The sequence below is a fragment of the Acanthaster planci genome, linkage group LG07 (genome assembly GCF_054643075.1).
Source record: "Acanthaster planci isolate LZ-2023a linkage group LG07, COTS_SCS, whole genome shotgun sequence".
Taxonomy (NCBI): Eukaryota; Metazoa; Echinodermata; class Asteroidea; order Valvatida; family Acanthasteridae; genus Acanthaster; species Acanthaster planci.
The window spans coordinates 16,627,925-16,644,963 of record NC_141783.1 but is presented as its reverse complement, the minus strand read 5'-3'; the positions used below and the strand labels follow the sequence as shown (position 1 = coordinate 16,644,963).

At 40.2% G+C, this 17,039-nt stretch overlaps 1 long non-coding RNA gene and 1 pseudogene across 16 annotated transcripts in view; one reads left to right on the top strand and one right to left on the bottom strand.

Moving 5' to 3' along the window:
• LOC110980296 (uncharacterized) overlaps positions 1-17,039 on the top strand; it is a 53,347-nt gene that overhangs the window by 29,312 nt on the left and 6,996 nt on the right. For 6 of the 15 annotated variants that reach the window (XR_002598301.2, XR_002598298.2, XR_015426025.1 and 3 more), the window contains 2 exons: positions 607-788; positions 15,803-15,937. This is a non-coding gene — a long non-coding RNA (uncharacterized LOC110980296). Of the gene's footprint in view, positions 1-606; positions 789-11,728; positions 11,873-11,916; positions 11,936-15,802; positions 15,938-17,039 lie in introns of those variants that run through there. The other 9 variants (XR_002598299.2, XR_002598296.2, XR_002598300.2 and 6 more) reach the window with 8 other exon arrangements.
• Positions 555-9,376, bottom strand: LOC110980294 (G protein-activated inward rectifier potassium channel 3 pseudogene; annotated as a pseudogene). Its single transcript, XR_015426020.1, has 3 exons — positions 9,156-9,376; positions 7,407-8,890; positions 555-690 (listed from the first exon to the last, which is right to left on the bottom strand). The product of XR_015426020.1 is annotated as a G protein-activated inward rectifier potassium channel 3 pseudogene (transcript).

Genomic DNA, 17,039 nt, shown 5'->3' with positions numbered 1-17,039 from the left:
CTTCAATACTCAAGCAGTCTTTGTCTTCACCATCAAGGTTGTTCCCATGCATGGATCAAGTCTGAAGAATGCCAACTGTTGATCCAGTTAACCTTGCACCCCAGCCCTAACACTTATCTTTTCTATTCAACTTCCACACGACTGCCAACAAAACAGCTTCGTGAGCTTAACAGCAGCATTCACTTGAGCTCTCTGAGTTTCGTGACGTTCGTTTTCTGGAAATTTTTGACAAGTTACATATTTGGTCATTTGTTGATGAAAAGTCCTCATGGTGTATGCAGTAAAATGACAAATTGAGTTCAAACTCTGATCTAGTCTACATAAACACACAGCAACCAGCACCCAGCAGTGTTTTTTTAAACTCCCAATCGTAGCAAAATAATGCTGTATTTTACCTGTCCCCAAAACATTTAGAGTATTTCAGTGAGACAGGAAACAAAAGAAATCACAATTGGTAAAATAAGGTTTTACAATCTTTCTTAATTGTATAAATACTACATGAGGTTTCTTATGTTACAGTAGTACATGTACTCTTTGCAAGTAACTTTACATAACGAGGCACTTCTTACAAATGCACAATGAGCTTTGCTTTTTTATTCTTTTCAGCCTATCATTCTCTTCTGTGGTGTCAGCCATTTTTCTTCACGGTTTACTGTCCTTGGCTCCTCGCTGCAGACACCCATGAAAAGTCTGAAAGAACAAGAACAAACTTGGATAGATGAGATGGACCATAGACGTAAAAACCACAAGTAGCCCACAGGCTGAGGTCTCTCATTAGAAGATATGCGGTAAGAATTAAAGACTCATGGGGTACCAGATCAACTGAATGGGAAGTACCCCACAAGGAACATTCCTTATACTTGTGCGGTACTAAAACAGTACCCCATAAAAATTTCACAAAACTGATATTTGGAATTTTCTAAGTGTACTTATCATCAAAAATTGAAGTGTTTTATTTAAGGGATGTTTGGTCAAGATTTCAGCCAAGGCAAATGATTCAGGAACAAATGGAAGCAATTAGAAAATTGTGTTTCACACACAAATTTTTTACTACACAAGAACAAAGGATGCAAATGTAAGGGTGGGTGACCCTGGTGTTCCAAATGGACTTGCTGTCATAAATCAGGGATAGATACCTTTTCCCCCTTTGCAATACTATATACTGCTCAGTAATGTATTCATAATTATCTGATTTTCCTGTCTACACCATAGGATGCCTAATGCAGCCCATATGTGAGCTGGAAGGGTGCACAAAGTTACCCTGCTGCAGGCTAATAACTAATAAGTAGTTCCTGTCAACATGAATGCTAGGGCTTCATAACACTGGGCTGTGACATAATACTGGAAACCGATGATTTCTTTCCCTTCCCCTGTAACACTGTATAAACACTTCCTTGGAAGACCAGTTTTGACATCTCCACAAAGGCATACATGCCATTTTAAAGCGAAGCTAGTGAACCTTACCACAAAAGAGTAATTCATTTTTACCAAGCCATCAAATGCAACAAAAGAAGCAATTCAAATGCATTCAGCCAGTAAATTCTTAAATCCTTGGCTTCATTTTAAAGATTGAAAATCCTGCAAAACGTATTCTTCTCAGACGATATTTTTCACCCACTGAAAGTCGATCAACCTGAATACGGTATCTTGTTGGCCAACAAATTGAACAATGAGCAGTGTGTAAAACTTTCTCAGCAATGAAAAAGTTCAAACATTTTAAAACCACAGGGGTAGAGTTAGTTAATGTATCTCTAAAGGTTTGGTCTTTATTGCTCTCTACAATTAGTCAGTCTTAGAAAATTAGCTTTAAAATCGCTGACTCTGCTTACGTAAGCTAACTTCTGTAAGCAGTATACTCAAGTTAATCATGGAGCTATAAAAAAGAGTGTAGCAACAACTGAAGTAAGACCTGTGTCCCATAACCTTCCGAACGTTATTTGCTCAGCAAAATTGTTGTTCTCCTAGCCACTATGTTTGTTGCATCCACAGTCTCTTTTTTAAAAGTCAGTCCCTCAGGGTTTTTTGGCAAGAAGCCAAGAATGGTGACCTTGCAGATAGTGTGAAGGTTCCACCTATGGGTTGGCAGAGCTGGCTGGGTTTAATCCATTGATCAATGCTCAGTGAGCCGCCCACGAAGCTGATCAATAAAAAAGTTTGAAAGATGATGCAACAGTTTTTATGGCTACTGAAAAATCCAGCCCACAAATGACTGTTGGTAGGGGAAAGGCCCACTTCTGTCTTTTCTAACATTCTGTAAAACTATTGTTTTTTTTCTTCCACATGATAATAGGTGTTTGCAAATAATAACTACATGCACTATTAAACCTGTCTGACTCCACATCCATGCGTCCAAGGTACAGACTCATACTTATGAGGTCTAATTGGCAGTAGACCAGGGATTTCCTTTTTAGTAAGAAGGAAATATGGGGATTGGGTCACATGTCTGATTGTCTTTTGATAGGAGAAAACTGCCTCTGTATTGAGGCAGTTTTCTTCTATAGGCCTCCCGCTCAAGATCTGAATTAATTAATTGTTCCGCTTATGTTTCATGGCCCTACAAAAATAAAAAATGCAAAGGGTTAACGCTAAAAGAACTTCTTGTTTGGGCATGGGCTGTTGTTGATGTGAGTGTGTATGGCATTTGGATTAGCCTTAACAGTTTCTCAGGCCCCCCCTGGCTGCACTAAGTGCCTAGTACCGCAGACTGTTGGATAATCTGGCCCTGGTGCAAGTATTACTGTTCACTTGTACTTCTGCCAGAACTTGCAGTGCCAGTTGCATTCACGAGCCAAAACGACTGTTATGCTGTACAAGGCAATGATGGCAGGATTTTTTTTCTCTTCTTGGTATTTACAATCAGTAACCGAGATATATACAAATTAAAAATATATGTCACATTGCTTTTATGGTACAAGTGTCGGGGTATCGAGTCAGAAACTTGAAAGTTCAAGGTGGCAACAGTGGTCAGGGGCAGGCTTTCCATGACGTACTAAACTATTAAATGAAGCTTGATTTGGCAACAGACTCTGCTGTCATTGGAAGGCCAACAAAGGGTTTTTTTTCTTTTCATAATGCTGGCTTCTTTATTGCTGGACTTCTCCCTAATTAAATAAAAAGACAAAGTTCTGGCACCTTTGTGGCACCTTTGTTAGGTTGATTTGATGTGGAAAAAAATGAGAGGTCACATGTAGTTTTCAAATAAAACAATCAAACAAAGGTTTGTTTCATACGTTTTTGAAAATCCATGCTAAAAGACTGTACAGCTAGAACTGTTAGTGTGGAAAACAACTTCAGTGTTCAGTAAAGACTTAACCTTACGTAGTTGGCCATTCATTTGATTTGTTATCCAACAAATCTGTTCCAGGCTTCATCTTTGGTTTGCTCAAAGCACTTGTAGTTGTACAGTAGAATAACCTCACATGACACTCAATCTCTTGCCGTTTTTTTTTCAAGGTAATTCATATCAATAGTTTTGTGAGGATGTTGACAATGCTCATCGTGGATATTTTGACCATGTTCACATGTATTTGCAAATATCTGGGTGTGAGTAAGTATGCACCATGAAGGCAGCCAAAAAAAGAAAAGAAAAGAAAAATATGTAGGCATGCCTACTCTATGAACTTATGAAGACACAACCATTTGTAAATTTATCAGACTACTATTGATTGGCCGATAAACACACCCCCAGAACTATTCAAAAATGCACAATAGACTGGCTAACGGCTTCACCATTAATTATTCATTGAGTTACATAAGGTGCTCTTGCATTGCCCTTATAACAGGGCCAATTTTACCTTCCTGTTGGGTGTAGTTTGCACAATGTTCATAGGGCCAGTGAACATTTATATACAACAAAAATAACAACACTCCAGCAGCACAGCACAGGATTGTTCTTTTGCAGTGAATAACAGCTGTGGCATCTACACAAACAATTTAAAAAGAAATCTTGTGATATGTATGGCGGGATGACCTTCAAATATCGAAACCGTAACCCTGCAAATCAGTATAATGAGGGTGTATTTCTTGGGGCACAAGGTATGCACAATTGTTTTCCTATGGAGCCCACTGAAAGCAAAGGAACTGTGGCTTGCATATGGGTTGTGTACATTTTAAAATTTCAGGGGGAAGGGAGGCACACCCCCCCCCCATTTATACGCCCCTACTTCAAAATGATGCAACACCCCAGCATCTCCTCAAACAGCAGAGATTGTGGCAAATCAGGAAATTCTCCAAGGTTAATTATGACTTGACATTATTAACCTGTGAGGACAGTTTCAATAGTTTGACACAGTGCAGGCCCGGACATGCCACCGGATTAAATCTCTCTGCAAATCCCAGTCAGCCTAGATGCAAAAAAAGAAAAACGAACAGGAATAGGTTCGTGAACCGGAAATTTGCATCAGGTGCATCATGAGTCAGGCTAATTACGTATGCAAATGAGGTATTAGTAGTTCCCATTAAGGAGCGCAAAGAAGGCACCTACTATGGGATAACTCAGTTCCTTCAGAGGGACAGGTTCTGTCACTTTTTATTGGTGAACAAGAATCTTGATGGTTTTGTGTGTATGACAGGTGACATTTCATTGTTATATTACCTGTTTTTTTTACTTCGGTAGGCTTTCTTTAACTGAGGGTAAATATTTTTTTAATCGGAAGGGGTGTGGCTTAATTTTTGGGGGGGACAGGACTATAGGGCTTTCACGTTGCAAAATCTGCTGCTACACGGGACGGTAAGTCTCAGAATGCCCTGAGTGACTATTTGCTCTGTTTTAGTAGTTCAGTTTTAGTGATTGATGTGTTTTCAGTGGACTGCATTTTCTACTTTTCTTCTCCCCTTTCCCCCAACAAACAAAAGTCAAAAAGACTGGCAGTTGTCCTTTCATAGTTACACATTTGTGCAGTGTACATGGTGTAGCCATGACTGAAAGATGTCAACTAAAATTCAGTGTTTCCTCTCAGCCTTGGCAAGGCTCCCAGCCCCCCCCCCCCCCCCCACAAAAAAAATCCAGTCACAACACAATCACTGAAAGGGCTCTAGCACAAGGTAATAATTGGGAGTCCGGCCCATTTAATTAAGGGAAAAATGTACTGAAGAAACTTTGCCAGGATATCTTTCTCCCAGAAGAAATGTAATGCTACAACGATTTGAAGGGTCACAGGTAACTCTTTCAAGAACGTGTAGCTTGAGGTTGAAGTCTGCCCAACTTTGCTTTTATTCTGATGACCCTTTCTATGAGATATATAACTTACTGCGCTGTGCTTCCTTTAAAAAAGGACTACACCTTTAAGATATAGGTAATGTGATATGAAAAGGGAGCCCATGCGGCATGTAACTTTATAAGCACATAAATACCGTTTCCACTTTGTCATCCACTTCAAAGGATACACTGCACTGAGAAACCACCTAATCTCAGTGTGAAGACAGACACTGAACAAGATGTTCTGAATTATTATAGGCCATGTGTTCAAACTGAAAATGATTCAAATATCTACAGGTACAATGTATCCTGTTAAACCTGACAAACTTTGCTCATTGGTTGTTGTTTGAAAGGGATTAAAGATGACTTTCAGGTTTTCAGTGTCAGAATAGTAACTCACTTGGCATATAAATCTTCTCGGTGAAAAATGTGAAAAGATGACTTTCAGGTTTTCAGTGTCAGAATAGTAACTCATTTGGCATATAAATCTTCTCGGTGAAAAATGTGTAACAACTTAACACTTAACCATTTGCGACACATTAAGGCTGATATCCTGGGCAGACTCCTGTTTTAAATGTTCAGTTCTCACTTTCCTATCACAATGAAAACCCAACCGCACTTTCCTCTTCCCGATGATTTCCACGTGTGCAATCCCAAACCACCTGTCTCGGTACCAAGCCACTCCCAAGGTTTAGAGGAAGAACTTATTAAATTATCGAGTCTGGTCAATTTTAATACTGCGATGGAAAATGAATCATTTTTTACGTCATTGCCAGCTGACCTAATATCTTCCTGCTGTCAAGTGGGAGCTGTGTTCAGTTTAAACCATCAAATTAAACAGTAGATGGTGATGGTTGCAGAAATAAAAAGCAGTGACAGAGCAGTCTGATGTAATTTGATCAGAACAAAGATATTTCCTTCCTCTGTCACTGAGTTTCACTTGATCTTAAATTGTTTGTTTTCTTAAGAGCTCCACCTGAAAAACAAAATCACTAATATCATACATTTTTATTGTGTTATTTACATATTTATACCCTTGTAAACATTGCTGCAAGAGTTTGTTAATATGTCAAACCAATGCAGTTGAATGTTTAGTTTTAGGAAGTTTCTGTTAGCTCTGATGATTAAATTTCAGTGTCACCAATGCTGGACAACTTTTCAAGTGAAAAGGAAGGTAAATTGTAACCTTTACCGGAAATCGTTTTTGATAGTGGATTTGACCTTCTCTTCTGCAGTAGAAACTGAAGCATGCCATGCCATTAATCTTTGTATTGCCTTGTTAGTCCAGAAAATGTAGAACTGTCAGAATTAATTTTGAGTTTGTTTTGTGCCTCCTATATCTTTGGATTTTTTTCAACCTCCTTCCCTAATTCACCTCTTCCCGAATAAACCTCATCCTAATATAACTTACCACAGCATCATAAGTAATTTGGTTCTAATTAATTGGCTGTGCACCCAAATTGAGAAGGCGTTCATGCATCATTCTGTTCTTTGTCTAATGAAATCTAATTGACAAGACAATTAGCATGTGAAAGAACCGCTACTGATCAGTAAAATCAGTAATGCGTGCTTTTAAATGTGTTAGTCATTATGGTCATTCCTGGTTGGGGGGTTTAAAGGTACCATACATGAATAATGCAGGTAATTTTGCAGGGTGTGTGTTAAGTCTTTCAGTTGTACACATATTGCTAGGTATGTTTTAAGCTTGGGGTGATGAGTGATACATGTATACGCTTCAAAAACTGTTTGGGTTATGATTGCCGCTCCCAGGGAGCTTATAAGAAAGCTCCACAAAGATAGGTCTATCGGAATGTAATGACAGCGAGTTGAAGTTATGAAACTCATTCACATTGCTCTTAATTATTCCCTTAAAAAGGTAGTTTTCAATTTACTTTTAGTTAAAGAAAAAAAACCAAAGGTTACAAACCATATCTTGAAACCAAATACATGTAAAGTTACATGTACTTTTCCCTCTGCATTATCTTCCTTTTTGCAAATATGGTTGACTCACTCTTGTTCACATTGGAAACTCAAAGGTAAGCAGTACTGGAGTGAGAATTTGGCTTTATATCAATTTTTTATGGCCTGGGTTTTCCAGCCCTTGAAAACCCAGGAGTTTAAGGTGATTTATTGTGCATTTTGTAATCACAAAATGTCATGATTGAATTTGTTAAAGACAGAGTTATTAAATTACTGATTTTGCCCTTACCCAACATATATATTCAGTCAAAGTATCTGGAAGCTTTTATTAGATGCGAGACTCAATGTTATCCTCATCTCTGAGGATCGGCGATGACCTTCTGATAATCCCACTGTTCCTCCTCGATGTCCAGACACTATCCCTGTCCTCCTCCCTATCTTCCGCCTCTTTCATCTCGTCTATCTCCTTGGCACTACATCTTGAGAAGTCCTCCAATTCCCGCATCATGTGGAACCGCTTCATGTCCACAAAGTGGCAGTCTTCCCGCACGTCCACCATGTTTTCAAAGTGGAAGCCCCACATGATCTCGTCTGGGAGATAAGAAGTTCTGGCCTGGGTGGTAGTGCCCGTAGCCTCTACGATGCCTTCCAGGATGGCGATGATTTCAAAATCCATGTGCCGAAGATGATCTCGGGAGATGCTGTAGAGGGGACTTTTGTCATCAATGACATGAACAATTTGAAGCGGCCAGACCAGGAATAGGCGATCAATGCCAATTTCATGCCCAATATTTAAATCCAGGAATTTGTAGGGGATGACATTGCCCTCTTGGGTCAGATAGTGACGGACCATCTGCAGCCTCATGTGACCCTCAACAATATGAGAATTTTGCCGCAGGTCCCCAACGCGGAAGGTGAAACACATCTTGCCATCAAGTTTGGTCATGCAGGCGTAGTGGCTGAACTGGAGCGTCTTGGCCCTGGCTTTGGGCCTGGATACCTTGGCAATGAAGCTGCCAATGATAAACGCTTCAATGAAGTTTGCCCAGAGGGTGTGCAGGATAAGGAAGAAGAGGACTTCCCCACACTGTTCAGTGGGGCTGCGATACCCAAACCCGATTGTCGTCTGTGCCTCAATACTGTACAAGAGTGCCGATTTGAAGTTTTCAAAGTGTCTGAAGCAAGGCTTCCACTCGGGGTCATAAAGATGATCGAGGTCTCCTCTTCCTAATGCGATTCCGTAATAGATTGCAGCAAACAGCAGCCAGCTTGCCAGGAAACCCACAACAACCATAAGGATGTTGTAGCGCCAGGGCATGTCGACGGTGCTGGTGAAGATGTCCTTGATGATCTTACACCATCGGCCTTTGGACATGTTCTCATACTGGATGTTGCACCTGCCGTCCTTCTCTACCAGCCGGGTGCGTCGCTTCATCATCTGGGAAGAGCTGGTGCTGTTGCTGATGTTGCCGATACTGATGTGATTTGGGCTGACATGGTTGGAGACTGGGTGGTAGTTGTTGGCCACCAGCACCCTCATGTCCGTGTGGTTGCAATTGCAGGTACTGGCATAGCTAGTGTTGAGAGATTCAGTCGCCATGTTCGGTTGTCTATGTCTCTGTGTTGTCTCTCTCTCTCCACGGAGTTAAAAGCAATCTCAAGTCTGCCCCTTCAAAGATGGAGCAAAAGCCTCTGTTTCAAACTCTCCAACAACAAAAATCCTGTAATCCAAGTTTATTCCACTCCACAGTGCTAAGGCTGTAAGGAAAACATCTGTAAAGAAACATCAACAAGTGCTTTTTACATTTTGAAGTTATAAGAGCAAACATGCAACATTTTTTCTCCCAGAATTTGAGACTTGTCAGTTCTTCATCCTTCTAGAGCCTTATCTTGAGATGCCAAATTTAAATGATGCCAAATTATTGATTTTCTTCTTGCCTTCTCTCGTCTCACACACTAAGTGAGCTCTTCTTGGGAAAAGAAATGTTGACAAATCGTGATTCAATACCAAAGAATGGACAGTATTTATTTCACCTACCTTGACTTGATGCCTGTAACTCTCAGAAAGGGTAATTTCAATCCAATATTTGCAAAGACTCTTTTAAAATCCAAGTAAAATCCAAAGAGTGGTGGTTGGGAGAGGGCAAGAGTGCTAATTTGTGAAGTGGTATAGTAACTGTAAGCTCACATGGAACATTCCATTGTCACACAGAGGGATTCCACTCATCTCCTCCTTGACAGCCTGAACTGGCAGCTGTTTCTCCTCAAAGAGTTTTTAACACAATAGAACATTTTATAAACACTGTCACCACTTAACATCCCCTCCTGTACTGTTTTTCACTAAGTTTCTACAAACCAGGCACTAAAAAGATGGTTTAAATTCCAGAATTTTGGCCCTGTAAAGAAGCATCTTTATTTACCAACCCACCCCAGCTCAAAGTGGGCGCTTGTTTGACTTACAATTAATTTTTGATGAGCATTTTGTTTTGCAAGCCCCCAGACTGACAATAGTTGGTGCCCCAGAACAAATAGGCCCACTTGAAAAGAGGCTATTGATTCGTGGGAGCTTGGACCGTTAATACCTTGTGGCACTGAGGAGCTGTTTTCAAACACTGTGCTCCATCCAGTCATCATGGCCCTCACTGATAGTATTTAAATGACCAGAGAGATGGGCGATGGAAGGTTCTGGAATCCTATTGGTTGATAATCAGCTTAGGGGGACACACTCATTGTGTTCACTGTCCCTGAGTCCTGAATGTTTCAAGGTAACAGGTTTTCTTCAGAGTGTCTGCACACTGACCGTTGCAGGTAGACAGTACCTGACCTGAATATGTGGTTTAAACCCAGTCTTGTTTTAGTCATGTTTTGTGTCCTCGAGCAGGGCATGGAGTTTCAACCAATGCTTCTTTCTACCTGAAGAACTTAGATGCAGACGCCCAGAATCAGAATTTTTGGAGGGAGTTTTAGACTTTCTTTTTAAAAAAGGTCATTGTAAATATGAGATGTTTTAAATGTTCTGATGTTACAAATTTGGACAGGTAATTAGGGAACACTGGAAAATTCTGATTACATATGTTCATATCACATCTGTTTGCACTCTCTCATTTTACATCATTTTCTTTCAGTTTTCTCCAGTTTCTAATGAATTTGTATGACGTTCCAATTTTACTCTAGTATGGGGAGAGTTTTGAAAAAGAGAACTGTAAAAAAAAATACTTGGAAGTGCAAACAAACTGACTGGAGATGTGGACAGCATCAGCAAAGTATAGCCCCAAAACACGGGAAGGTAAACTGCTTCTGGATCTGTATGTGTTCATCACTGTATTGATTCTGGTTCTCTTTTGCTGCTATTTTCAAGTGAATAAATGTTATTAAAATCTTTTGAAGTACTTTGTCTTTGAAGCTTTTTTGTTTTTGTTTTCCGTTTGGTTTAATTTCTGTTTTCTTTTCTTTTCCCTTGTTTTTCGTTTGTTTTGTGTTTGTTTTAGTTTTTAGTTTTTGTTTTGTTTATGATTCTGAGAGGGGTGATAAGTTGGCTGGTTGTGATGTGTATTTGTTATGACCATCAATAAAAAATTTAATTACTATTTTTATAAATTTTATAAGGATCATATCCTAATTACCATACCTTCAATTTCTCTATTAGAGAATTTTTGAGTATATGGGGCTGCCAGATTGTATTCCTGAGAAGTTTTGACTAAACTGCTTTTGCAATGAGTCCGTTTTGAGTGTAGGCGTCTCTTTTTCAAATGGTGACGGCTTCACCATTCACAACTATACTTCATTTCATTTATTTCATATTTTGGGATACGCTTACAAAGAAATTCGATACGCAAAAGATATATTTAAACATTTGAAACAAAACATAAATAACCAGCTAGGTTGCTCAAAAGAACTATACATGTAGTTTCTGTCCAGGGGCTCTCCAACTGGTTAAATAAAAAACAATTACAATTATAAATGCAGAAACTTAAGGAAATAAAAGCAACATTATCGTACATAACATAATACAACATAACATTAATAAAAAATTCTTTCAATTAATAAAGTTATGAATAGAACAAAATTGTCTGGATTTGAGCGTCGTAAATTACTTTTAGTGCACATATGAAAAAGCCTGTTCTGGTAAGGTAATGGAAAACAGTGGAGAACAAGCTCCTTGGGATGGAAATATTTTCCAAAGCCCTTCATTAACCCAGTGAAATTACAAACAAGAAAAGTAAAGAAAAAGATTAAGGAATAAGCTATAATTTAAGAGTCTTTAACCCGAGAGTTTTCTTTCACATAATAGCATAACAGCGCCCTTTCGTGAATATAATCGATTAACAAACCTCGGCTTTGCTGTGGCACCGGATCCCGTTTCCGACTTTGTGATTTTAGGCGCCAACTCTAGGAACGCTAGCCTAATAATAAATATATAATACTTCTTTTCTCTACTGTAGGAAATAGAAATCGCCTAAACTAATGTTTCAATATTTGCGTTTAGTTGAAACATAATGGCTCTCGAGCCAGGGATAAACCAGTACCTTTCGCTACACAGAGTCGAAGTTTGAAAAAATGTTAACCACACGCGGAATTTGTTGTGGCTTAGACTGGTTTCGGTCGGTCCATTTCCAACCCTGATTCACAGGAGAAGTCGATACGGGAACCAGTCTGGCAGCGCGGAGAACTTGGAACACGTGTTTTCTGTCTAACGTGCCACACCTGACCTGGCGTTCCTGAAAGATTGACCGATTTCTCGATAGACATTTTCAGGTAAAAATGGGTTTTCATCACAAGTGTGCGCTTTCAGTACCAGATCAGGTATCATAGAACAATGTAAGTTATAATTAGAGCTTAATTATGATTGGAAAGGAGCTAAAAGGTGGTATTTTTTTGCGATCAGGCGATTGCGCAATTTGCGGACAGTGCGGATTGCGGGCAGTGGCGTGTCCTTGATCCTTTGTCTTTGGACGTTGAAGTTAACTTACACGTGTACTTTTTTCAACGTAGCCTAAATACTAACATGCCTAAACCGTAAGCGTAAGCATGGTAAGGGGCTTGGACAGCTCGACCGTTTGCCAGCTCAACTCAGGATCGGAACAGCTCGACTGTTGAGACAACTCGACCGGGGCCGGTGAGACAACTCAACCATGTCAACCGTCGGTGCGGTGCCTCAAGTCAAATTCACGGACAGACGTAGCCCCATTAATGTGACCTACATGTACGGTACACTGCACTCCCCTGCAGCCACATGCCCATATACCGAATTTTGTTGACTTTTTCAAGCGCTTCAAAATGAAAGCATTTTCACAATTGGAGTTGCTCGATGTACGCCATACCCTCTCCGCTTCCAAATCAATCCTTCACTACGTAATCTTAGTTCTTACCTCCTACTTTTTGAGAAATTCGCAGCTAATTTTTGAACTTCATCCATTCGTGCACATTGACGTTGACAGCTCGAATCATCATGGCGTCAAGTTTGTGACCTCTAAACTGTGACCTACATTATGCAAATACAGTACCAGGAGTTCAGATGCAATGGCTAGTTAGCCCTAGTTATGCCAGTGTTTGCCCTCTAGGAAAGAATTCCATGTACGAAGTTCACTTTTTAGGAGAAATTTTTGCTCCAGGACAGATTTAAAAAGGGGCGACATTTATTTTTGGGGGATAGAGATGTGAAAGGGGGTTCAGTAACTTAGGGGGACAGGTTTAAAAAGAAGGGGCCCCACGCAATAAAACGGCAAAAAAGTGAGTCCTTTTGCCGTTCTTTTTTTCCCCTACTATATCGTCTACCGTTTCCTTTTCCTTCACTATCCCATCCTTTTATTTCTCCACAGTTTTCCTGTCATTAGTACAAGGATTATTACAGTTAGTATACACATTTAATACATTTAATCCAAATTGTGTCGTAAAGGGGAAGCGAACCTGCAATGAAGAGAACTGTTAGGTATAGAAATACAGCAGTCTAACTGACCACGCCACACGAGCGCTTGTTGCCGGAGGAACTCGATATGTTCCATATAAAGTTACGGTTGAATTAAGGAGAGGTCACGATGAGGTCAAGATGAATATTTAAAAAAATTAAATATTTATGAAACTGAATATGTAATTATTCACGAATATTTGTATAAATTAGAATATTTGAATATAAATAAATGTGGCTATCCGTTGTTAATATAAGTAGGTTGTGCCAAAGGAAATCAACTAGGTAAGGTACATGTCTGAGCACAATTGACTTTATGACGTGAGTTATCTCTGTCGTATTATGTAAACCAAAAGAGAAAGAACAAGTAGAAATGCAGTCGGCCGTACGAAAGAAGGAATTTCGTTCCAATGCTGTATAAGAACTCAGGCTAGGTGGAGTCTTGCTTCATCCATTAGCAATACATGCACTATGAGCGAGAATTGGAGTCTTACGCGCAATTGGTGAGAGAGGTGACTATCCACACAGTGGAAGCGACCAGTTTGGGTTCTACCTGGCCGAATACATGTGGCGCTGCCGACATGCAGGAGTAGACCACTTCAATCAAATCCTTAAGGATGTTCTTCTCCTGTACAAGCCTCCCCTCACATTTTAGAGCGCAGATAGCCACACAATAATCTAAAGACAGGTTTCAGCTCCCTTTTCCCCTTCCCTCTGTATAAATATAGAAAAAACTCCTCCAACTGACAAGCACTCTCTAAAAGAAATTTGTCCCTTTTTTTCCTTCTAAACAAATTGTCCAACTTACAAACTGTCTGTAAAAGAAATTGGGCCCCTTTTTTCCTTCTAAAGAAATTGTCCAACTTTAAAATTGTCGCAAAACACGCACTATTTTCCCCCAAGTAAAAATTGTACATGTACAGTAGGGCACATTGCGCAGCATTTCGTGAACTGTGTAGATCCATCCAGACAGATGACGGCCCTCTGCACTCCTCGTGTTGCGGATTCATGCATAAAATTACCTCGATGCTTGTGGCAGCCCAACCCCTGTTACATAATGGTTCTTTCCGGATATGATTCGGTTCATGCGCACACGTCGTGCGCATTCGCCATGTTCTTCAGAAGCAAAGATGGCCGCCTGTCGATGTAAACCTGGTCCATGTGTAGCTCCAAAAGTGTGCCCAAAACTCCATATTTCTGTCCTATGATGTTCAGCTCTTCAATGCCTATTGGAATCGTCTTCATTCAGCGATCATAGTAAGGATACTTTTGTAGTAATTACGCGATATTACAGTGAACTTCGTATATGGAATTCTTCCCGCCCTCTATAATATGTTGGATTTTTTCCCCAACTCGACACCCACCCAGTGCAGTAAAAAAATTACATGTACTGTTGTGCATATCGATTCTATTCACCCTAACCTTCCCTAACCACACAGAATTGAACACGAGTAAAGAATTTGTGGCACTGGGTACTGTACCCCTAAACTGCTTGTGCTTTTACATGGGTTCAGGCATACCCAAAATAAACAGAGTCCAACAGTTTTTGTGCACAGTTTACCATATGGTGTTGGAATTTGTGTGAATGGGTATGGTTCCTAGTTAATCACTCTGGGGAGTTAGGGTTAATGATTTACTTTTAACCCTCCTTTAGTTTTACAGCACAAATATGCACAAGTGCCCAAGGTCACTCTCTTGCATGTTGGTGCAGTGCACAACACAACTTTTTTTGAGGTGTTTGCCAAGTGACCCAAAGAGTGACTTCAGCATAGGAGGGTTAATTTACCAATAACAAGCCATCTCGGTAGAATGAGTGACGACATTGTATTTGGGAATTTCAGTCTTAACTCTTGATCATTTAATGCTTGCTATTCTTTAAAAACAGATTATTTTTTTAAATGTGCAGTTCTGAAAAGAGCAGTTTTAAGTGTTTTTTGGTCATTCAACTCCAAAGATCAGACTTAAAGTGACAGCATGTCACGCTGCAGAGCGGCTAACTATCCCCAGGTTGCCATTAGCAGGAAACTTGTCGTTCCCCCCATTTTGAGGAAAATTGTTTGCCTCCATAAGCTTACATTCTCCCCACTCTTACAAATTGTGGCCCGACTTGTACATTACAAAGACCCCTTTGTATGCTTAAGTAAGTATGCTTAAGTCCAAAAAGTCGTCAAGAGACGGCTGATTTGTGTCACAGCCAATGGCGCCCCAACGCCTTTGACTTGGCAAGTCTCGTATTCAGTCACTTGCACATGGGACCGTGTTGGGCGATTGGTAGGGTGACTGGGGTCACGTGGGTGACTATAAATTATTGACAAAAGAGAAGGATGTCTTACTCTTCGCAGTTCCTCCTATGCCGTGGAATAGGAAGAACTTGGCTTAATCTCACCACTCTTCGTTCAAGGATCTCTATCATTAGTTATCGACGACAAAACCTTTGAGAGATGCTGTTATTAATCCCCTGAGGGCTAGGATGAAAAATCAATCACTCTGAATTACTTCTTTCAATTAGGCGTGCTGCCGACTGTCAACCCTCCAGGGCCTGGTATAGTTTTTCTACTTGGAAATTTACTCATATCATGGTCAAGTGGGGTTTCAGAACCCCAAATGTAAATTTAGTTTACTTGCTACATCCACCATGAAAAGCTTCAGATTTCAGATCTCATGGTCACATTTCTTGCTTGTGCCTTTTGTCCTGCATGGCCAAAAATATCTGGAGTATGCAAGTGCAATGACACGAACATATGAAAACTATTGAAACCGTCGTTTTCAATTTTATCCAGGCCCGACATTCAAGCTCCTACTCAAGGCCAAGAAGGAGATGAACCTCACAGACATGACCAGAGGAACTGAAGTCACTTTTGGCCATTCTGCCTAAAACAGGATCTGCTCTCAAGGTCTCTGATGTATGTGACTGGGTTAGTTCTGGGATCTGAATTTTTTTTTGTGGTTCAAAGAATTTGCCCTTTGAACGTTTCTGTTGTAATGCAGGTAATTTGAACTTTGTTCAGATCGATTTGTCGTAATGCCAACATGCGACAACATGGCGATACTCCATCCTCTTCTTTTTCGGAATTCTGTGAAATATGAAACGCTTCAAGAAACATTCTGCCAAGTTTTCTAAATCAAATGTTTGGAACCTTGCACCAGTTGAAACTGCCTGGGCAATACAGTCCCATCAAGGATGTACATTTCAATATTAATTCATCAACTATGAAAGCTCTGTCCTCAATCAGGAGTCGTTATTAATATACAACTATTGGAGTGGTAAATTACAATGTATCACTCAAAAGAAAACCATATCTTTCCATTAGATTTTAAAGCCACTATCAAACTGATCTTTTTTCATGTTGCCAACATAAGGGGTGTCAGGCACCATTACCAAAGTCTACAGTGGGCTCGACTGTAGCAGACCGACACACAGTTTCCCACAGTACGGAATTTTTGCCTCATTCATGTCCGTGCCAGTAGTTTCGTCTGTGATGTTTTTCAGTGACCAAAAAAAGTTGATAGGACTGAAACACTTCCGGAATGGTTGTGTTGAGGACGCATAACTGCTGAGACAAACTATTGGATTGACATGAAATGGATGTAGAGCAAATATCGTAAGATATCGCAAGATGGCGAACTTCACCGTGAACACACATAAAACGCTGTAATCACACAGGCACCATTTCAGCAAGCGATACGCCTGCGCAATGCACATTAATGCGCAGGCGCCACGTACACCTCATGAACCTGCACTAAAGCATTACCGTAAACTGCGCAGGCCTATCGCTTGCTCAAATGGCAACCATGGTAATTACATCTTTTGGGCAGAGTTATCCATCTTGCGCCTTTAGCGCTATGCGAACTTTGATGCAGAGTCATGAGTTAGAATTGCTGAAGTGTCTGATTGTCAATTTTAAAATACCAGTGGACAACCAAAGCCTTTATGAAGCATAAATTGAACTAACTTCTGTAGTGTTTCACCCCATCCGTTGCACAAACTGAAATAATGCAGTTCCATCTTTTTGTCTG